Source organism: Glycine max, chromosome 11, assembly GCF_000004515.6.
Source record: "Glycine max cultivar Williams 82 chromosome 11, Glycine_max_v4.0, whole genome shotgun sequence".
Lineage (NCBI taxonomy): Eukaryota > Viridiplantae > Streptophyta > Magnoliopsida > Fabales > Fabaceae > Glycine > Glycine max.
In genome coordinates, this window is record NC_038247.2 from 32666109 (window position 1) to 32685263 (window position 19155).

The 19155-nt window shown below is 37.8% G+C and overlaps 1 pseudogene; it reads right to left on the reverse strand.

Moving 5' to 3' along the window:
• Positions 1–19155, reverse strand: part of LOC100789325 (uncharacterized) — a 120020-nt pseudogene that overhangs the window by 14997 nt on the left and 85868 nt on the right.

Genomic DNA, 19155 nt, shown 5'->3' on the forward strand with positions numbered 1-19155 from the left:
GATCTGTTACAAAAATGGGTGCCTTGATCACTAACGATGGCTTTAGGGACTCCAAACCTGCAAAACAGATTAGATCTAACAAAATCCACAACGACCTTAGCATCGTTAGTTCTGGTGGGTTTGGCTTCCATCCATTTTGAAACATAATCAACAGCAAGGAGAATATAAACAAAACCAAAAGAGACAGGGAAAGGCCCCATAAAATCTATACCCCAGACATCAAACACCTCACAGAATAACATGGGTTGTTGAGGCATTTGTTGTCTCCATGAAGGTGAGCTGCCTGCTCTCTGACAAGGCTCATAAGTGCTATAGATTCTCCACACATCCTTGGAAATGGTGGGCCAATACAAACCGCAGTCAAGCACCTTGTCAGTTGTCCTCTGTATGCCAAGATGGCCACCTGGTGCAGAAGAATGACAGAATTGCAGGACTGAGTCAATCTCATGGTCTGGAATGCATCTCCTAATAACCTGGTCACTGTACAACTTCCACAAATAGGGGTCATCCCAAATATAATGCTTAGCATCGCTCTTAATTTTATCATTTTTGAGCTTTAGATGTTAAGGGAGGAAAAACAGAAGCAACCAAATAATTCACAATATTAGCAAACCAGGGAGTGGGGAAGGAATTAGAAATACTATACAGAATGTACAAATGGTCATCCGGAAAATCATCCTGAATGGGTGAGTCCTCAGACAAACGCTCAATCCTACTCAGATGGTCAGCCACGAGGTTCTGTGCACTACTCTGATCACGAATCTCTAAATCAAACTCTTGGAGCCAAAGCATCCACCTAATTAATCTGGGCTTTGATTCAGCCTTCTTCAATAGGTACTTTAGAGCTGCATGGTCAGTATAAACAATAACACGAGTACCAAGCAAATATGAACGAAATTTTTCAAGAGAAAAAACTATTGCTAATAGCTCCTTCTCTGTGGTAATGTAATTTGCTTGAGCAGCATCCAAAGTTCTTGAAGCGTAGTAGATCACCTGAGGCAGCTTATCAATCTTTTGAGCAAGGGCAGCCCCCAATGCGTAATTGGATGCATCACACATTAGCTCAAACGGGGCTGTCCAATCAGGTGCTTGAATGATAGGGGTGGTAGTCATCACATGCTTGAGGCAATCAAAAGCCTTTTTGCATTGGTCATCAAAATCAAACTCCACCTCCTTTTGCAATAGATTGGATAGTGGAAGGGCCACTTTGCTAAAATCCTTGATAAAGCGCCTATAAAACCCTGCATGACCAAGAAAAGAACGAACATCTCGCACGAAAGAGGGGTGAGGAAATTATGAAATAACAGCTATTTTTGCAGGGTCTACCTCTATGCCCCTATTCAAAATGATATGCCCTAAAACTATACCTTGTTCTACCATGAAGTGACATTTTTCAAAATTCAGCACAAGGTTAGTTTCAATGCATATATTAAGAACTCTATCTAGACTATCCAAACATGCATCAAAAGAGGATCCATAAACAATAAAATCATCCATAAACACCTCTATGCAACTCTCTAAAAAATCACTAAAAATGCTAAGCATACACCGCTGGAAGGTACCAGGGGCGTTGCATAGGCCAAAGGGCATCCTCCTATAGGCAAAAGTGCCAAAGGGACAGGTGAATGTGGTCTTTTCTTGATCCTCAGGAGCAATATGAATTTGTAAATAACCAGAAAAACCATCAAGAAAACAGTAATGAGACTTACCTACCAAGCGCTCAAGCATTTGATCAATGAATGGTAGGGGAAAATGATCTTTTATGGTTACCTGGTTTAGCCTTTTATAATCAATGCAGACTCGCCAAATGTTCTGCACTCTTGTGGGGATAAGCTCATCCTTTTCATTCTTGATCACTGTGAGGCCTGTCTTCTTAGGAACCACTTGGACTAGACTCACCCACTGGCTGTCAAAAATGAGGTAGATGATTCCAGCTTGTAAGAGCTTGGTCACCTCCTTTTTCACCACATCTAGAATGAAGGGGTTGAGTCACCGTTGTGGCTGCCTCACTGGCTTAGCTTCATCCTCTAAAAGTATCCTGTGCATGTAGGTAGATGGACTAATACTAGGAATGTCTGCTAAAGTCCATCCAATGGCTTTCTTATGCTTCTTGAGAACTAGCAACAACTTATCCTCTTGCTCAGGAGAAAGGGAGGCAGAGATGATCACTGGAAACTTTTCCTTGTCCTCCAAGTAAGCATATTTGAGGTTTTCTAGTAAGGGCTTCAACTCTGGTGTGGGTGGTGGCTGAACAATGGGAGGAACTAGGGTAGGAGAAGAAGAAGGTTCCTCAGCCTGTACCTCATAAAGCATGTTAGAAGTATATATACTTTCTGCAACATGGTTAGTGCATTCTGACTCTAAAAAATCAACATCACGAGGTACAACACCAGACTCAAATTCAAATTCACTCTCAACATAAAAATCAGATACAAGATCAAATTCAAACTCAGATTCAGATTCAATGCATAAGCAATGACAAGTATGCAGATCAGATAAAAATGGATGTTTCCTACCATGAAGAACATAATCAAAATCAAACATATAATCATCAACAATCTGATCAATTATCTCAGCATGAAAAGTAGAATGATCCTCATATGGATGTTTCATGGCATCAAGAATGTTAAAATGAACAACAATATCACCAAATTCCATAGACAATGTGTCAGCATAAACATCTATCTTGGTTCGGGCTGTTTTCATAAATGGTTTGCCTAAAATAATTGGAACTGAACCATGGGAAAATTCCTCTTCCATATTAAGAACATAAAAATCAACAGGAAAAATAAGTTCACCAACCCGAACCAGCACATCCTCTATGAAACCTGCGAGGTAAGCAACACTTCTATTTGCCAAATGAATCACCACATCTGTAGATTGCAAAGGTCCAAGAGATAAAGAATTGAAAATGGACAGAGGCGTGACACTAACCAATGCTCCTAGATCTAGCATGGCATTCTCAAATTTATTGTTCCCAATAATGCAAGGTATACAGAAAGTACCTGGGTCCGTACATTTCTCAGGAATGTGAGGAACAAATTTACCTATCAATGCTGACACCTTTCTACCCATGCTAATCCTTTCATTTCCCTTGAACTTCCTTTTGTGGGTGCACAGCTCCTTTAGAAACTTGACATATCTTGGAATCTGCTTGATGGCATCTAGCAGAGGTATGTTCACCTCTACTTTTCTGAAGGTCTCCAAGATCTCCTTTTCCGCTTCTTCCATCTTTTTGTTTGGAATTGCTCTAGGTGGGAATGGAAGAGGGATAGGAGGCTGCTGTTAGTTGGAATTACTAGAAAAAGGTCTACCTGCATGAAAATTTTTGTTAGGAAGCTTTCTCTTTTGTGCAACTAACTCATCCTCTTTTTCAGGTGTAGAATGAAGGTTGACAGGTTCAAGTGCAGATGCTGCTACTGGTGGAGGCACTTGCATTTGGTTGCCATACCTCAAGGTGATGGCACTCACATTTTTCGGATTCTGCACAGTTTGTGAAGGCAATTTGTTAGAATTTTAGGACTAAGCTTGGTTCAACTGAGTAGCCATCTGCCCCATCTGAATGGAGGCTCTTGTCTCTTACTGAAATTGCATATTCTGGATGGTCATTTGCCTCACTAACTCTTCTAAGGAAGGTTGAGGAGGAGCCTCAGTTGCTTGTTGTCTTTGTTGTGACTGCTGTTGTATGAAAGGAGGAACATATGGCTTGCTTGGACCAACAACATTCTGAAAGGGAGGGACAGGTTGTTGTTGTTGTGGAGGGCTTGTCCATCTCAGATTTGGATGATTCCTCCAACCTGGATTGTATCTATTGCTTGAAAGGTCATAATTATTCTGGTGTTGTTGGTTTTGCTGCTGATGAGGTCTATTATAAATGTTTGCAGCATAAGCTTCAGGTTGCTCATTGACTCCAGATTGCTGCAAAAAAGGACAGATTTCTGTATGGTGATCTGCAGAAGAACATAGACCACAGACTCTTGCAACAAGTGTAGATTTCTTATTCATGGCAAGCTGAGTTACTAGGTTGACCAAGGCATCAAGTTTTCCTTCAAGCTTTTTATTTTCAGTAGATGAAGATGAATCTGTGGCCACCTCATGGACACCTCTAAGAGCAATAGCATCATTTCTTGCACTGAGTTGTTGGGAATTGGAAGCCATCTTCTCAATCAAATTCCTAGCTTCAGCAGGGGTCATATCACCAAGAGCTCCACCATTGGCAGCATCAATCATACTCCTCTCCATGTTGCTAAGTCCCTCATAGAAATATTGAAGAAGGAGTTGCTCAGAAGTTTGGTGGTGAGGATAGCTTGCACACAATTTCTTGAATCTTTCCCAGTACTCATACAAGCTTTCTCCACTAAGTTTCCTGATGCCTGAAATGTCTTTTCTGATGGCAGTGGTCCTAGATGTAGGGAAGAATTTCTCCAAGAACACCCTCTTAAGGTTATCCCAGCTGAAAATGGACCTGGGAGCAAGGTAGTATAGCCAATCTTTTGCCACTCCCTCCAAAGAATGAGGAAAAGCCTTTAGAAAGATATGGTCTTCTTGGACATCAGGGGGCTTCATGGTGAAACAAACAATATGGAACTCCTTAAGATGCTTATGAGGATCTTCACCTGCAAGACCATGAAACTTGGGCAGCAAATGTATTAGTCCAGTCTTGAGAACATATGGAACACCCTCATCAGGATATTGAATAAACAAGCTTTCATAAGTGAAATCAGGTGCAGCCATCTCCCTAAGAGTCCTCTCATGAGGTGGAGGTTGAGCCATGTTCTCAGTATGAAAGTTAGTAGTGGAATGTTCAAAATCAAAATATTCAGAATCACCCTCAATAGAATGCACAGAATGACCAGGATGCACATTATGCCTAACTAATCTATGAAAGGTTCTATCTATTTCAGGATCAAAGGGTTGTAAATCACCTGGATTGCCCCTAGTCATGCACTATATGCAGCAAATAATGTGTTTCTCAACAAGCACCTAACAAGGGGGTAAAACTATAGCTATACTCAAACGATATCAAAATGAGCTCAAATTTTGTGAGGAACACCCTAAAATCATGAAAAGATAGAAAAAAAATTTCAAACAAAAATTCAAAGTATAACTATGAAAACTACCTAAGCAAAGTTTAGAAAAATAGGACAATAATACTTAAAAAATAAAAAAAAATAAAAAACTTAGTAAACGACTAATTTTTGGAGCTTGGGAGACCCCAACTGGCTAAAACAGTGTCGGAAATTTTTTTTCTACCCCAAATATATATATAATAATAGTCGTTCTAAAACCCAGAGCAAAAGTTATGGCCATTTTAAGTTTTGCTAAAAACAAGTTCCCAAAATTTTTGTCTCTCTCGAATACTGTCACACCAACTACTCCTGGTATTTTTCACACAAAATAAGGATCAAAAGAAGCTACCTCACAAAAAATCAGCCAAAAATAAAAATTCTAACTATACAAAAAAATCGTTAATTAAATTACAAAATCAGTCGCTAATTCCCAGTCGCTAATCACTGTTCACACTGTTTACAGCAAAACACAAAGCTGAATCAATCGCTGAATCAATTGCTAAAAACAGTCGCTAAACAGGGAATGCAACTAAAATGCAAAACAGAACGCTACACAAAATAAGATAACTCAACACTATTATGAACCTTTGGCCCACTGCTCCCCGGCAACAGCACCAAATTTGATTAAGGTCGTACCCGAATCAAATAAACATTAAAAATGCAGTATCTAGGAAGTGATCCTAGGTCGTCTCCCAATGAGCAATGATCAACCAAACATTCATAACAGATAGTGATAAAACAGTAACTAATTGGGGGGTTGTTTGTTTTTGTAATTTAAACACCGAGCAATTTTTAATTAGAAAATAACAGAATTAAAACATGTTGTTTCCCCTTGATTCACAAGCAAGTCTTTTATCCTAGGTTACGAGAATTTATCCTTTATCAGTTCAACCACTTAATCCAACCTTAAATTAAATTACTAAGCAAAAATTAACATAAGGTTGTCATTATGTGATTAAGCAACACATACACCAATTAATCATGAACGAAATTGATCATTAAGCATGAACGTAAATTAAGCACAGAGACAATTAATCAAGCACTAAGCATGCATGGATTAATAGCAACAAATACAGAGTAATTGGTGAAAAGGAAAAACTAAGCAGAATTCAATAGTAATAATCAAACCTCAAAGAGAGTTGTGCTTAATCCTCAAGAGAAAACAACGCTGGAGACTTAGCCTTCCATTAATTAGTAGAAAATGAAATTGCAGATTGAAGCAGAAAACGAAATTTTATTGCTACGTGAATGGTAAAAACTGGAATTGCAAAACCTAAAATTATTCTTTCTCCCAAAACATAAAGACTAAAAAACTAGAACCTTGGTGTTGTTATATAGGTTCCCAGCCCCAAAGCTTACAAATTTGTTTTAAGTCTAAGCCCATAAATAAAATAAAATCTGGACAAGATAAGATTTGATAAAATAAAATCTAGATGAAAATTAATCTAGATAAGATAAGATAAAATCTAGATGAAATAATATCTAGATGAGATAAAATCTGGATAAGATAAGATTTGGTAGAATAAATTGTCTGCTCTCTTCAAGTTCAAGCCCAATTCCGGATTCAACCCAATTGCTTATAATTCTCCTGAAATTAAATTAAAAACACAAAATCAGTAGGCCCAAATGATAAAACTGCATAATTAATTTGACAGTTATGGCTAATCAATAATTATAATTGTGACAAAAAGGATTAAGAAATAGGACAAAATAATGACACATCAGTTATTCTATACTTATGCATTGCCCCCAAACAGACCCAGATAACTGTCAATTTTTTCAATGAGTTGAAGAAGAAAACCAAGTTTCTAATCCTTCTTCTGTCACAAGAGAATCAATGATAGTAACTGATTTGAACCTACAAATTGAAGCATTATAGAAGAAAATGAGAAATTTAACAAACATTGTGCTGTTAGATTTTTCAATTTTAATTATAATGTTAGTTTTAGGGGGAATATATTTTAGGAATAATTTCTAGTAACATCTTCTAATATTATAAGTGTTGTTTTGCTGAAGAAATATTGTGAATGAAGTTCCTCAAGTTTTTGTTACTACTGTTAGTTACTTTGCAGTTCCTCAAGTTTTTCATTTGAAATTTGATTTAGGTCTATCTACTGTCAATTACTTTGTAGAACAATAGAATGATGCTCAACTTGATCAAATATCATATAATTGGTTATACTTTTCTGGTGTTGATGTTTGCTAATTAAAGGGGGAAAATGTAGTTTAATCAATTCACCTAAACCCACTTCAATTAAGTATAATTTTATTTTTATTTATTTATCATTATCTAAACATATTCATTTATTTGTTATAAGCGCAACTTCTATTGCTTCTGGCTTTTTGCCACCTCTTCATCTTGCCTCCTTGCCTCTACTCTTATGTGCATGTTGATCAGTTATGTGCGTCTCATTGGCCTACTATGCATTGACAGAAAAATATAAAGATTAAGTTAGGATTAAGACCAGTGATATTCTAATAAACTGTTAATTGTTGGTGTCTACTGCTGTCAGATGTGGTACAACAAAGTAATTTCCATATTTTCTGCTTATAATGCTTCTTGGCATTTTTTATTGACAACCAGTAGAAATTTGAGTTAATTTGGCTTCATCAGCATTTTTCTTGTTGTTGTTCCCTAGTCCTTTGGCTTCATGAAAAATATGATATGTCTCACTCGCCTACCTTCTCCCACTGCTATGATTATGAGTACTTTACAGGCTTTTGATTTAGTATCTAGTGCACAAATACTTCTGGCTCTGTGCATCTCAATCAGAGAATTTTAATGATACATCTAACAGTGAGAGTAGGCCTAGCTAAACCCTATGTTTAAGTATGTTATTTCTAGTAACTACCATATTAGGAGTGAACAATAAGAAAATTTTTAAATAATTTACTATGTTAGATTAGTTGTGAATTGTGATGCGATTAAAATGAATTTAACATTATTTTTTATTCCAAATTGGAAAATTTCTCTTCAGAATTTACATCATTATTTTTGATTCCGTTTTCAATCATGCAAATTTTGCACGAAGTCACTAGTCATATCATATTTATTTTTCTGTAAATACTAAATACTGTTATTGAAGGCGTGGTATATGGTTGTGCATGTGATATAGGTCCTTCACCTGCATATCAGAAATCACATCAATAACAATAACAGACAAAAGGGAAAATATAATTTCATTTCACAGACCAAAGCTTCAACACATTTAAGGCTTGGCTGGATTTTGAGTTTGGCCTCAAGTTTGCTGACCACCCACTCTCTATTTGCTTGTTTGTTCTTGATTTCTCTGTAGCATTTATGCTCATGCATAAATGACTTGATTTGAAAACAGTTTTTGTGTTCATTCTTTGCACAGTAGATCTCCCAATCACAACATGCCTTCTTGCATTTTTCTCTAGCCCTCTATTTATCATTCTTCTTCCACTTGAACTCCCTGCCCATGAATATGCTATACTGATCGAGGCTGTATCTGAATCAAATAAACATTAAAAATGCAGTATCTAGGAAGTGATCCTAGGTCGTCTCTCAGTGAGCAATGATCAACCAAACGTTCATAACATATGTTAATCAAACAGTAATGACTTGGGGGGGTTTGTTTGTTTTTGTAATTTAAACAGCAAGTAACTGGAATAAGAAAATAACAGAATTAAAAACATGTTGTTTTCCCTAGATTCACAAGCAAGTCTCTTATCCTAGGTTACGAGAATTTATCCTTAATCAGTTCAACCACTTAATCCTACCTGAAATTAATTGACTAAGCAAAAATTAACATAAGGCTGTCATTATGTGATTAAGCAACACATACACCAATTAATCCTTCTCACATGTCCATTAAGCATGAACGAAACTGATCATTAAGCATGAACATAAATTAAGCACAAAGACAATTAATCAAGCATTAGGCATGCATGGATTAATAGCAACAAATACAGAGCAATTGGTGAAGGGGAAAAACTTATCAAAATTCAATAGTAATAAAAAAAACCTCAAAGAGAGTTGTGCTTGATCCTCAAGAGAAAACAACACTGGAAACTCAGCCTTTCATTAATCAGCAAAAAACGAAAACAAATTCAAGGGCAGAAGCAGAAAACAAAATTGCAAATTGAAGCAGAAAACGAAATTTATTGCTACGTGAACAGTGCGCGTGAACAGTAACATGCAAAACCCTAAAATTCTTCTCCTAAGTCCATGCTCTCTAATACTAAAACCCTAGTGTTGCTATATAGGTCCTCAGCCCCAAGCTTACAAATTTGCTAAGTCCAAGCCCAAAACGAAATAAAATAAAACTAGACGACATAAAATAAAATTGGATGAAATAAAATAAAATTGTCTGCTCTCTTCAAGTCCAAGCCGGTTCAGCCTAATTCAGGATTCAAGCCCAATTGCTTATAATTCTTCTGAAATTAAATTAAAAACACAAAATTAGTCAAGTAGGCTCAAATGATAAAACTGCATAATTAATTTGAAAATTAAGGCTAATCAGTAATTAAAATGGTGACAAAAAGGGTTAAGAAATAGGAGAAAATAATGACACATCAAAATCTCCCACACTTAGCTTTTTGCACTCCTGGGCAAAATCAAAAAGCAGAGCAATGAACAAATCCAAAGACATTAAAGAGAGACAAACAAACACAAAAACAATTACATATTTCTCAATGAATCTCAAGAAATTAAAGGAATGGGTAACATCCAACATGTAAATAGTTAAAGAATCAAGACAATCATGAAAATCATCCAAGCACCTCAAACATGGCAAGATAGTCAATCAACTCAAGAATGAAAAGTGATAAAGCCTCACAAGATATGTACTCTATCTCTCAAGTGTCTAGGCTATTGTTTACTCTCAGAGCACCCATGAAAACAAACACCACATAGACTTGACAAAACTCTAAAATTGACAACCAAACTCGACAAACACATACACATGAGGAAAGTATGGGATAAGTAGCTAAAACCCAAAGGAATAGAGGAGCAATGGGAAACAAGTGGAAATTAAGCAAAAGTAGTAAATCCAAAACCTCCAATATCAACAAAATCAACCAAGTCTTCAAACCAATCCAAGTCCTCAAAACAAGACCTCATTTATTCAACTTCATTCTTTTTATATTTTTTTTATTTGTTTCATTTTTTTAAGCAGATAATGAAAATTTAAAAGCATTTTGAATATTTGAAAACGAAAATTTTAAAGCATTTTGAATATTTGAAAAATAAAGCAACAATTAGTTAATATATGTATATACATCAAGCATGGCCAAAATACATCATCAAGCATGGCCAACAAAAACATATCATCCAATGAAACATACCCCCCCCCCCCCCCCCCACACACACACACACACTTATTTCCAAAACAATTCCAAAGCTCCACACTTAAGGGTAGGGTGAGATCATGGTTTTTTCACTTAAGACTTGTAATGAGCTTCAAAACAAAGAAAGGGGAACATAGGCTCAAAGGGGCTATCAAAAGAATTAATTCAAGGTAGGCTCATTTGGCTAGAGGCTTATAAGAACAAAAATGCCTAAATCATCTCCCAACATGCATGTGAACCAAGAAGTATCAACAAGAGTCAAGCCAAGGCTATTGTGCAAGCAATCAATGGGCAAAACACACCAAATAAAATAGATGATGATGGCTCAAAATCTTACCAAGGGTAAATCTATCACTTTCAATTCAACCTTTCAAAACTAACTTGACATGAAGATAAAAACAAGGATTTCAATTCACAAAATGCCAAGAAACTCCTATTTCAAAAACAATTACCCATTACCTATACATAACCCAAAATTCAAAGAGAAACATGAAATGTTGTACACAAAACATAAAACCAAAATAACACAATTAACAAAAATAACAAAATTAACCTAGAAAACAACAACAAAGGACAATCTCCCCCCACACTTAAACAACACATTGTCCTCAATGTAGCACAATCATAAGATCAAGAGCAATCAGAACAATCAATAAATTTGGACAAGTGCAATAAAAGTAAAGAAGGAGACAGAAAAAGAAAACTCCTTAAGTCATGGCAGAAGAGAAGTAGGGTGAAGTAAGGAGGTTTCCTCCACCACTACATCCACTAAGGAGGGATTTGTGAGGAATGGTTTCAGCCGATGTCCATTGACCTTGAAGCTCTTATCTGTGGATTCACTTTTGATCTCAACTGTACCATAAGGAAAAACATTAGTCACCACAAAAGGACCAATCCTCTTTGACCTCAACTTACCACTCATGAGTCTGAGCCTAGAGTTATACAACAAAAATTTCTGTCCAACCATGAAGTTCTTCTTAACTATCAAGCTGTCATGGAATTTCTTGGTCTTCTCCTTGTAGAATTTGGAATTCTCATAGGCTTCTAACCGGATCTCATCTAGCTCACTTAGTTGCAACTTCCTTTCCTCTCCAGCCTGATTAATAGAGAAGTTGCAGCTCTTTACAGCCCAGTAGGCTCTATGCTCTATCTCTACAGGAAGATGACATGCTTTGCGAAAGACAACCCGATAGGGAGACATTCCTATAGGTGCTTTGTAGGCAATCCTATGCGCCCAAAGAGCATCATCCTCGCCTAGTCCTCCAATCCTTCCTGTTCGGCTGCACAATCTTCTCCAAGATCCTTTTTATCTCCCTGTTTGAAATCTCAGCCTGCCTATTAGTTTGGGGTGATAAGTTATGGAAGTTCTGTGCACGACCCCATACTTTTTTAGCAAGGCATACATGGATCTATTACAAAAATGGGTGCCTTGATCACTAACGATGGCTCTAGGGACTCCAAACCTGCAAAACAAATTAGATCTAACAAAATCCACAACAACCTTAGCATCGTTAGTTCTAGTGGGTTTGGCTTCCACCCATTTTGAAACATAATCAACAGCAAGGAGAATATAAACAAAACCAAAGAGACAGGGAAAGGCCCCATAAAGTCTATACCCTAGACATCAAACACCTCACAAAACAACATGGGTTGTTGAGGCATTTTTTGTCTCCATGAAAATGAGCCGCCTGCTCTGACAAGGCTCACAAGTGCTACAGATTCTCCACGCATCGTTGAAGATGGTGGGCCAATACAAACCGCAGTCAAGCACCTTGCCAGTTGTCCTCTGTATGCCAAGATGGCCACCTAGTGCGGAAGAATGACAAAATTGCAGGACCGAGTCAATCTCATGGTCTGGAATGCATCTCCTAATAACCTGGTCACTGCACAACTTCCATAAATAGAGGTCATCCCAAATATAATGCTTAGCATCACTCTCAATTTTATCAGTTTGAGCTTTGGATGCTAAGGGAGGAAAAACAGAAGCAACCAAATAATTCACAATATTAGCAAACCAGGGAGTGGGGAAGGAATCGGATATCTTATACAGAATGTACAAATGGTCATCTGGAAAATTATCCCAAATAGGTGATTCCTCATACGCACGCTCAATCCTACTCAGGTGGTCAGCCACGAGGTTCTGTGTACCGCTCTGATCACTGATCTCCAAATCAAACTCTTGGATCCAAAGCATCCACCTGATCAATCTAGGCTTTGATTCAAACTTCTTCAACGGGTACTTCAGAGCTGCATGGTCAGTGTAAACAATAACACGTGTACCAAGGAAATATGAACGAAATTTCTCAATAGCAAAAACTATCGCTAATAGCTCCTTCTCTGTGGTAGTGTAATTTGCTTGGGCAGCATCCAAAGTTTTGGAAGCGTAGTAAATCACCCGAGGTAGCTTGTCAATCTTTTGAGCAAGGACAACCCCCAATGCATAATTGGATGCGTCGCACATCAGCTCAAATGGGATTGTCCAATCAGGTGCCTGAATGATAGGGGTGATAGTCAACGCACGCTTGAGGCAATCAAAAGCCTCTTTGCACCGGTCATCAAAATCAAACTTCACCTCCTTTTGCAGCAGATTGGATAGTGGAAGGGCCACTTTGCTAAAGTCCTTGATAAAGCTCCTATAAAACCCTACATGGCCAAGAAAAGAACGAACCTCTCGCACACAACAGGGGTAAGGCAATTGTGAAATAATAGTTATCTTTGCAGGGCCTACCTCTATGCCCTTACTGGAAATGATATGCCCCAAAACTATACCGTGTTCTAGCATGAAGTGACATTTTTCAAAATTCAGCACAAGGTTAGTCTCAATGCACCTATTAAGAACTATATCCAAACTATCTAAACATGCATCAAAAGATGATCCATAAACAGTAAAATCATCCATAAACACCTTTATGCAACTCTCTAAAAAATCACTGCAAATGCTAAGCATACACCATTGGAAAGTACCAAGGGCGTTGCATAGGCCAAAGGGCATCCTCCTATAGGCAAAAGTGCCAAAGGGACAGGTGAATGTGGTTTTTTCTTGATCTTCAGGAGCAATATGAATTTGCAAATAACCAGAAAAACCATCAAGAAAATAGTAATGAGACTTACCTGCCAAGCGCTCAAGCATTTGATCAATGAATGGCAGGGGAAAATGATCTTTTCTGGTTGCCTGGTTCAGCCTCCTATAATCAATGCAGACTCGACAGCTGTTCTGCACTCTTATGGGGATAAGTTCATCCTTCTTATTCTTGATCACTGTGAGGCCTGTCTTCTTAGGAACCACTTGGACTAGACTCACCCATTGGCTGTCAAAAATGAGGTAGATGATTCCAGCTTGTAAGAGCTTGGTCACCTCCTTTTTCACCACATCTAGAATGAAGGGGTTGAGTCACCGTTGTGGCTGCCTCACTGGCTTAGCTTCATCCTCTAAAAGTATCCTGTGCATGTAGGTAGATGGGCTAATACTAGGAATGTTTGCTAAAGTCCATCCAATGGCTTTCTTGTGCTTCTTGAGCACTAGCAACAACTTCTCCTCTTGCTCAGCAGCAAGGGAGGCAGAGATGATCACTGGAAATTTTTCCTTGTCCTCCAATTAAGCATACTTGAGGTTCGCTGGTAAGGGCTTCAACTCTGGTGTGGGTGGTGGCTTAACAGTGGGAGGAACCAAGGTAGGAGAAGAAGAAGGTTCCTCAACCTGTACCTCATAAAGCAAGTCAGAAGTATATGTACTTCCTGCAACATGGTTAGTGCATTCTGACTCTAAAAAATCAACATCAAGAGGTACAACACCCCGAAAATCAAAACCAGACTCAAATTCAAATTTACTCTCAGCATAAAAATCAGATACAGGATCAAATTCAAACTCAAATTCAGATTCATTGCATGAAAAATAACAAGTATGCAGATCAGATAAAAATGGATGTTTCCTACCATGAAGAGAATCAAAATCAAACATATAATCATCAACAATCTGATCAAGTATCTCAGCACGAAAAATAGAATGATCCTCAGATGGATGTTTCATGGCATCAAGAATATTAAAATGAACAACAATATCACCAAATTCCATAGACAATGTGCCAGCATAAACATCTATCTTGGTTCGGGCTGTTTTCATAAATGGCCTGCCTAAAATAATTGGAACTAAACCACGGGAAAATCCCTCTTCCATATCAAGAACATAAGAATCAGCAAGAAAGATAAGTTCACCAACCCGAACCAACAAATCCACTATGAAACCTACGGGGTAAGCAACACTTCTATTTGCCAAATGAATCACCACATCTGTAGATTGCAAAGGTCCAAGAGATAAAGAATTGAAAATGGACAGAGGCATGAAACTAACTGATGCTCTTAGATCTAGCATGGTATTCTCAAATTTGTTGTTCCCAATAATGCAAGGTATACAGAAAGTACTTGGGTCCTTACATTTTTCAGGAATGTGAGGAACAAATTTACCTATCAATGCTAACATATTTTTGCCCATGCTAATCCTTCCATTGCCTTTGAGCTTCCTTTTGTGGGTGCACAACTCCTTTAGAAACTTGGCATATCTTGGAATTTGCTTGAGGGCATCTAGCAGAGGTATGTTCACCCCTACTTTCCTAAAGGTCTCCAAGATCTCCTTATCCACTTCTTCCATCTTTTTGTTTGGAATTGCTCTAGGTGGGAATGGAAGAGGAATAGGAGGCTGCTACAACTGCAAGTTAGAACTACTAGAAGAAGGTCCACCTGCATGGAAATTTTTGTTAGCTCCCTCATGATCATGAAGCTTTCTCTTTTGTGCAGTTGGCTCATCCTCTTTTTCAGGTATAGAATGAAGCTTGACAGGTTCAGGTGCAGGTGCTGCTACTGGTGGAGACACTTCAATTTGCTTGCCAGACCTCAAGGTGATGGCACTCACATTTTTTGGATTCTGCATAGTTTGTGAAGGCAATCTATCAGAATTTTTGGACTGAACTTGGTTCAACTGAGTAGCCATCTGCCCCATCTGATTTGTCAGACTCTGAATGGAGGCTCTTATTTTTTTGCTGAAATTGCATATTCTGGATGGTCATTTGCCTCACTAACTCCTCTAACAAAGGTGTAGAAGGGGCCTCAGTTGCTTGTTGTCTTTGTTGTTGCTGCATTGGAGGTGGAACATATGGCCTGCTTGGACCAACAACATTTTGGAAAGGAGGGACAGGCTGTTGTTGTTATGGAGGGCTTGCCCATCTCAGATTTGGATGATTCTTCCAACCTGGATTGTATCTATTGCTTGAAAGATCATAATTATTCTGTTGTTGTTGGTTTTGCTACTGAGGAGGTCTATTATAAATGTTTGCAGCATAAGCTTCAGGTTGCTCATTGACTCCAGATTGCTGCAAAGAAGGACAGAGATCCGTATGGTGATCTATAGAAGAACATAGACCACAAACTCTTGCAACAGGTGCAGATGCAGATTTCTGATTCATGGCAAGCTTAGCTACTAGGTTGACCAAGGCATCAAGTTTTCCCTCAAGCTTTTTATTTTCAGTAGATGAAGATAAATCTGTGGCCACCTCATGGACTCCTCTAAGGACAATAGCATCATTTCTTGCACTGAATTGTTGGGAGTTGGAAACCATCTTCTCAATCAGGTTACTAGCATCAACAAGAGTCATATCACCAAGAGCTCCACCACTGGCAGGATCAATCATAATCCTCTCCATGTTGCAAAGTCCCTCATAGAAATATTGTAGAAGGAGTTGCTTAGAAATCTGGTGGTGAAGACAACTTGCACACAATTTCTTGAATCTTTCCCAGTACTCATACAAGCTCTCTCCATTAAGTTGCCTGATGCCTGGAATGTCTCTTCTGATGGCAGTGGTCCTAGATGCGGGGAAGAATTTCTCCAAGAACACCCTCTTAAGGTCATCCCAGCTGGTAATGAACCTGGGAGCAAGGAAGTACAACCAATCTTTTGTCACTCCCTCTAGAGAATGAGGAAAAGCTTTTAGAAAGATATGATCTTCCTAGACATCAGGGGGTTTCATAGTGGAACAGACAATATGGAACTCCTTAAGATGCTTATAAGGGTCTTCACCTGCAAGACCATGAAACTTGGGCAACAAATGTATTAGTCTAGTCTTGAGAACATATGGAACATGATGGAATCTTGCTTGTGGGGCTTCTATGGAGGCTGGATCTATGAGCTTCAATGAAGTCTTTTAATGAGGATTTTCCACCATGGAGATGCAGTGGAAGACAAAGGAGAATAGGTGAGAGGAGGCGTCATCCACTAGGGAATAAGCCATGAAAGAAGGAGTTTCACCACCAAGATGAGCCTTGGATAAGAAGCTTGGAGAGGATGTTTCAATGGAGGAAAAGAAAGAGGGAGAGAAAGAAAGAGGGGGGAGCACGAAATTGAAGGAAGAAAAAGGGAGAGAAGTTGAACTTTGAGTTGTGTCTCACAAGACTCTCATTCATCAAAGTTACAAGTGTTACACATACTTCTAGTTATAGACTAGGTAGCTTCCTTGAGAAGCTTTCATGAGAAAACTTCCTTGAGAAGCTTCTTTGAGAAAACTTCCTTGAGAAGCTAGAGCTTAACTACACACACCCCTCTCATAAATAAGCTCACCTCCTTAAGAAGATTTGAAACATCCCAATTTTTCGTAAATAAATTTAAAAAGCTTTTTAGTAAAAAATAAATAAATAAATAAATATATAGCAAATAATAGGCTGAGTACCCTAGGTATAAATAGTTATGTTAAGTCAGCTGTCTCTTTTTGGGCCTCATTTTCGTTTTTCCCCTTCTCCTCTCAAAACCCTTTCTTTTTCCCGCAGCCCACCAAACCAGTTTCAGAAAAACGACGATCTCGAACCCGTTCACCGTTGGATCGTCGTGAAATTTGAGTATCATGTTCGCAACCCAATTCCGAACATTATCACCGTTGGAAATTTCAAAATCATATTTGAGCTTAGAGGAAAACCCTTCGCATTGTAGCTTTTTAATTTCCCGCAGAAACCCAAAACTATCTCGGTAAAACTACGATCCCGGTTTCGTTAGCCGTTGGATTTTCATGAAAGTTGGATATGTTGTTCGAAATTTAATTCCGCACGCTTCCACCGTTGGGATTTGCAAGATAATATTCGTGAAGGGAGAAAAAGGAATCGCATGAAGACAGTACAAGTGGAGGTTTCAATCTCTTCTTCGTCTCTCTGACGTTTGGGAATTCTATCGGAGGAGGAAAAATTGAAAGAATTTCAGGGAACCGCTAGAGATGTTGTTATCACTGGCTGAAGACACGTGAGTCCGCTCAAAGGTAAGGGATGAGTTATTCACAATTGGGAATTAGTGAGAACATGTGTAGGGATCGTTAGAGATATCAATTAGAATGGGTTTTGGGGTGTTCTTGCAATTTTTATTTTATCCTTTTAATTATTACAGTGAATTATATATGTTTGATGAATCAGTTGATGTCCCAATGAGAAATTGCTATGAAATTGATGTGTTCTTGTGTTGAGTGTGAATCCCTTAAAAAAATTAAGCTCTTTTTATTAACGTAAATTATATTTTAAATAATATTATTCAATGACTTATTTTATACAAATTATTATCTTGTTCTAATTTTTCTACGATGATGATCAACATGTTATGTGTATATAATTATTGTAATACTAGAATAATAAATTAAAGAAAATTGTAAGGTTAATGTCTAGTGGTAATTTCTTTTGATGTAATGTTAAATTAATTGTTAAAGAAATTCTTTGATTAAAAACAATGTAGTTTAATTTACTATATACATATACATATATATGTTTTGTATCATGCAAATATTATTATTGTGTGATGTGTATAAGTTATAAGGTGTAATAAGTTATTATAATGGTATTATAATATTATAGTGAAGATTGAGTAGTACAAAGTTGAATGTGTCAATTTGCGAGATACATGTAAAAATGAGATGATTGATGTGATATTATGATATGTTAAATTGTGAGCATGATATTTGATTGTGAATAAGTGTGTGTGGTTGACACTTGATGTGAGAATAATTATATTGTGAGCTATGAATTATACAATAACCCGACCAGTGTTATCTTGAGAAAAACGTTGATGCGCAGTGTTTAAGAGAAAATGTAGGTTTCCTATTCAGGAACCAGTGTTAAATTGTAGCACAATGTGTTAAACGTGTTTGAAACACGAGTGTGAGGTCGGGGGTATTGTATAATTCATGAGCAGTGCTTATAAATGAAATATGTGATGGTGGATTGTGACATTATGAGATGTGAAATTATGAATGAGTTTTGGTTGTAAATAAGTGTGTGATTAACTCTTGATGTGACATTATTTGTGTTGAAAGCTGTGAATTGTACAATAACCCGACCAATGTTATCTTGAGGAAAGTGTAAATGCGCAGTGTTAAAGAGAAAGCGTAGGTTTCCTATTTAGGAACCAGTGTTAAAGAGAAAGTGTAGGTTTCCTATTTAGGAACCAGTGTTAAATTGTAGCGCAATATGTTGTACGTGTTTAAAACACGAGTGTGAGGTCGTGGGTATTGTATAATTCACGAGCAGTGTCTGTGTGCTAAAATGATTTTAGGGGTTGGACCTGAATCAGGAGGGAGAGGCCCTGACGGACTCTTCAGAGTGTAGGCCTTGGGGGTCACCGGGTTTGAGTGTTCCTTTAAGCCTATGTTGATCCCATATGGTTGGAGCATTCTCGCAAAACATCGTGACCCTGACTGGTCTCCCTATGATCTTACTTAGTGAGAGTGACCTGACAAACCCATTGTGTGGTGTGTCT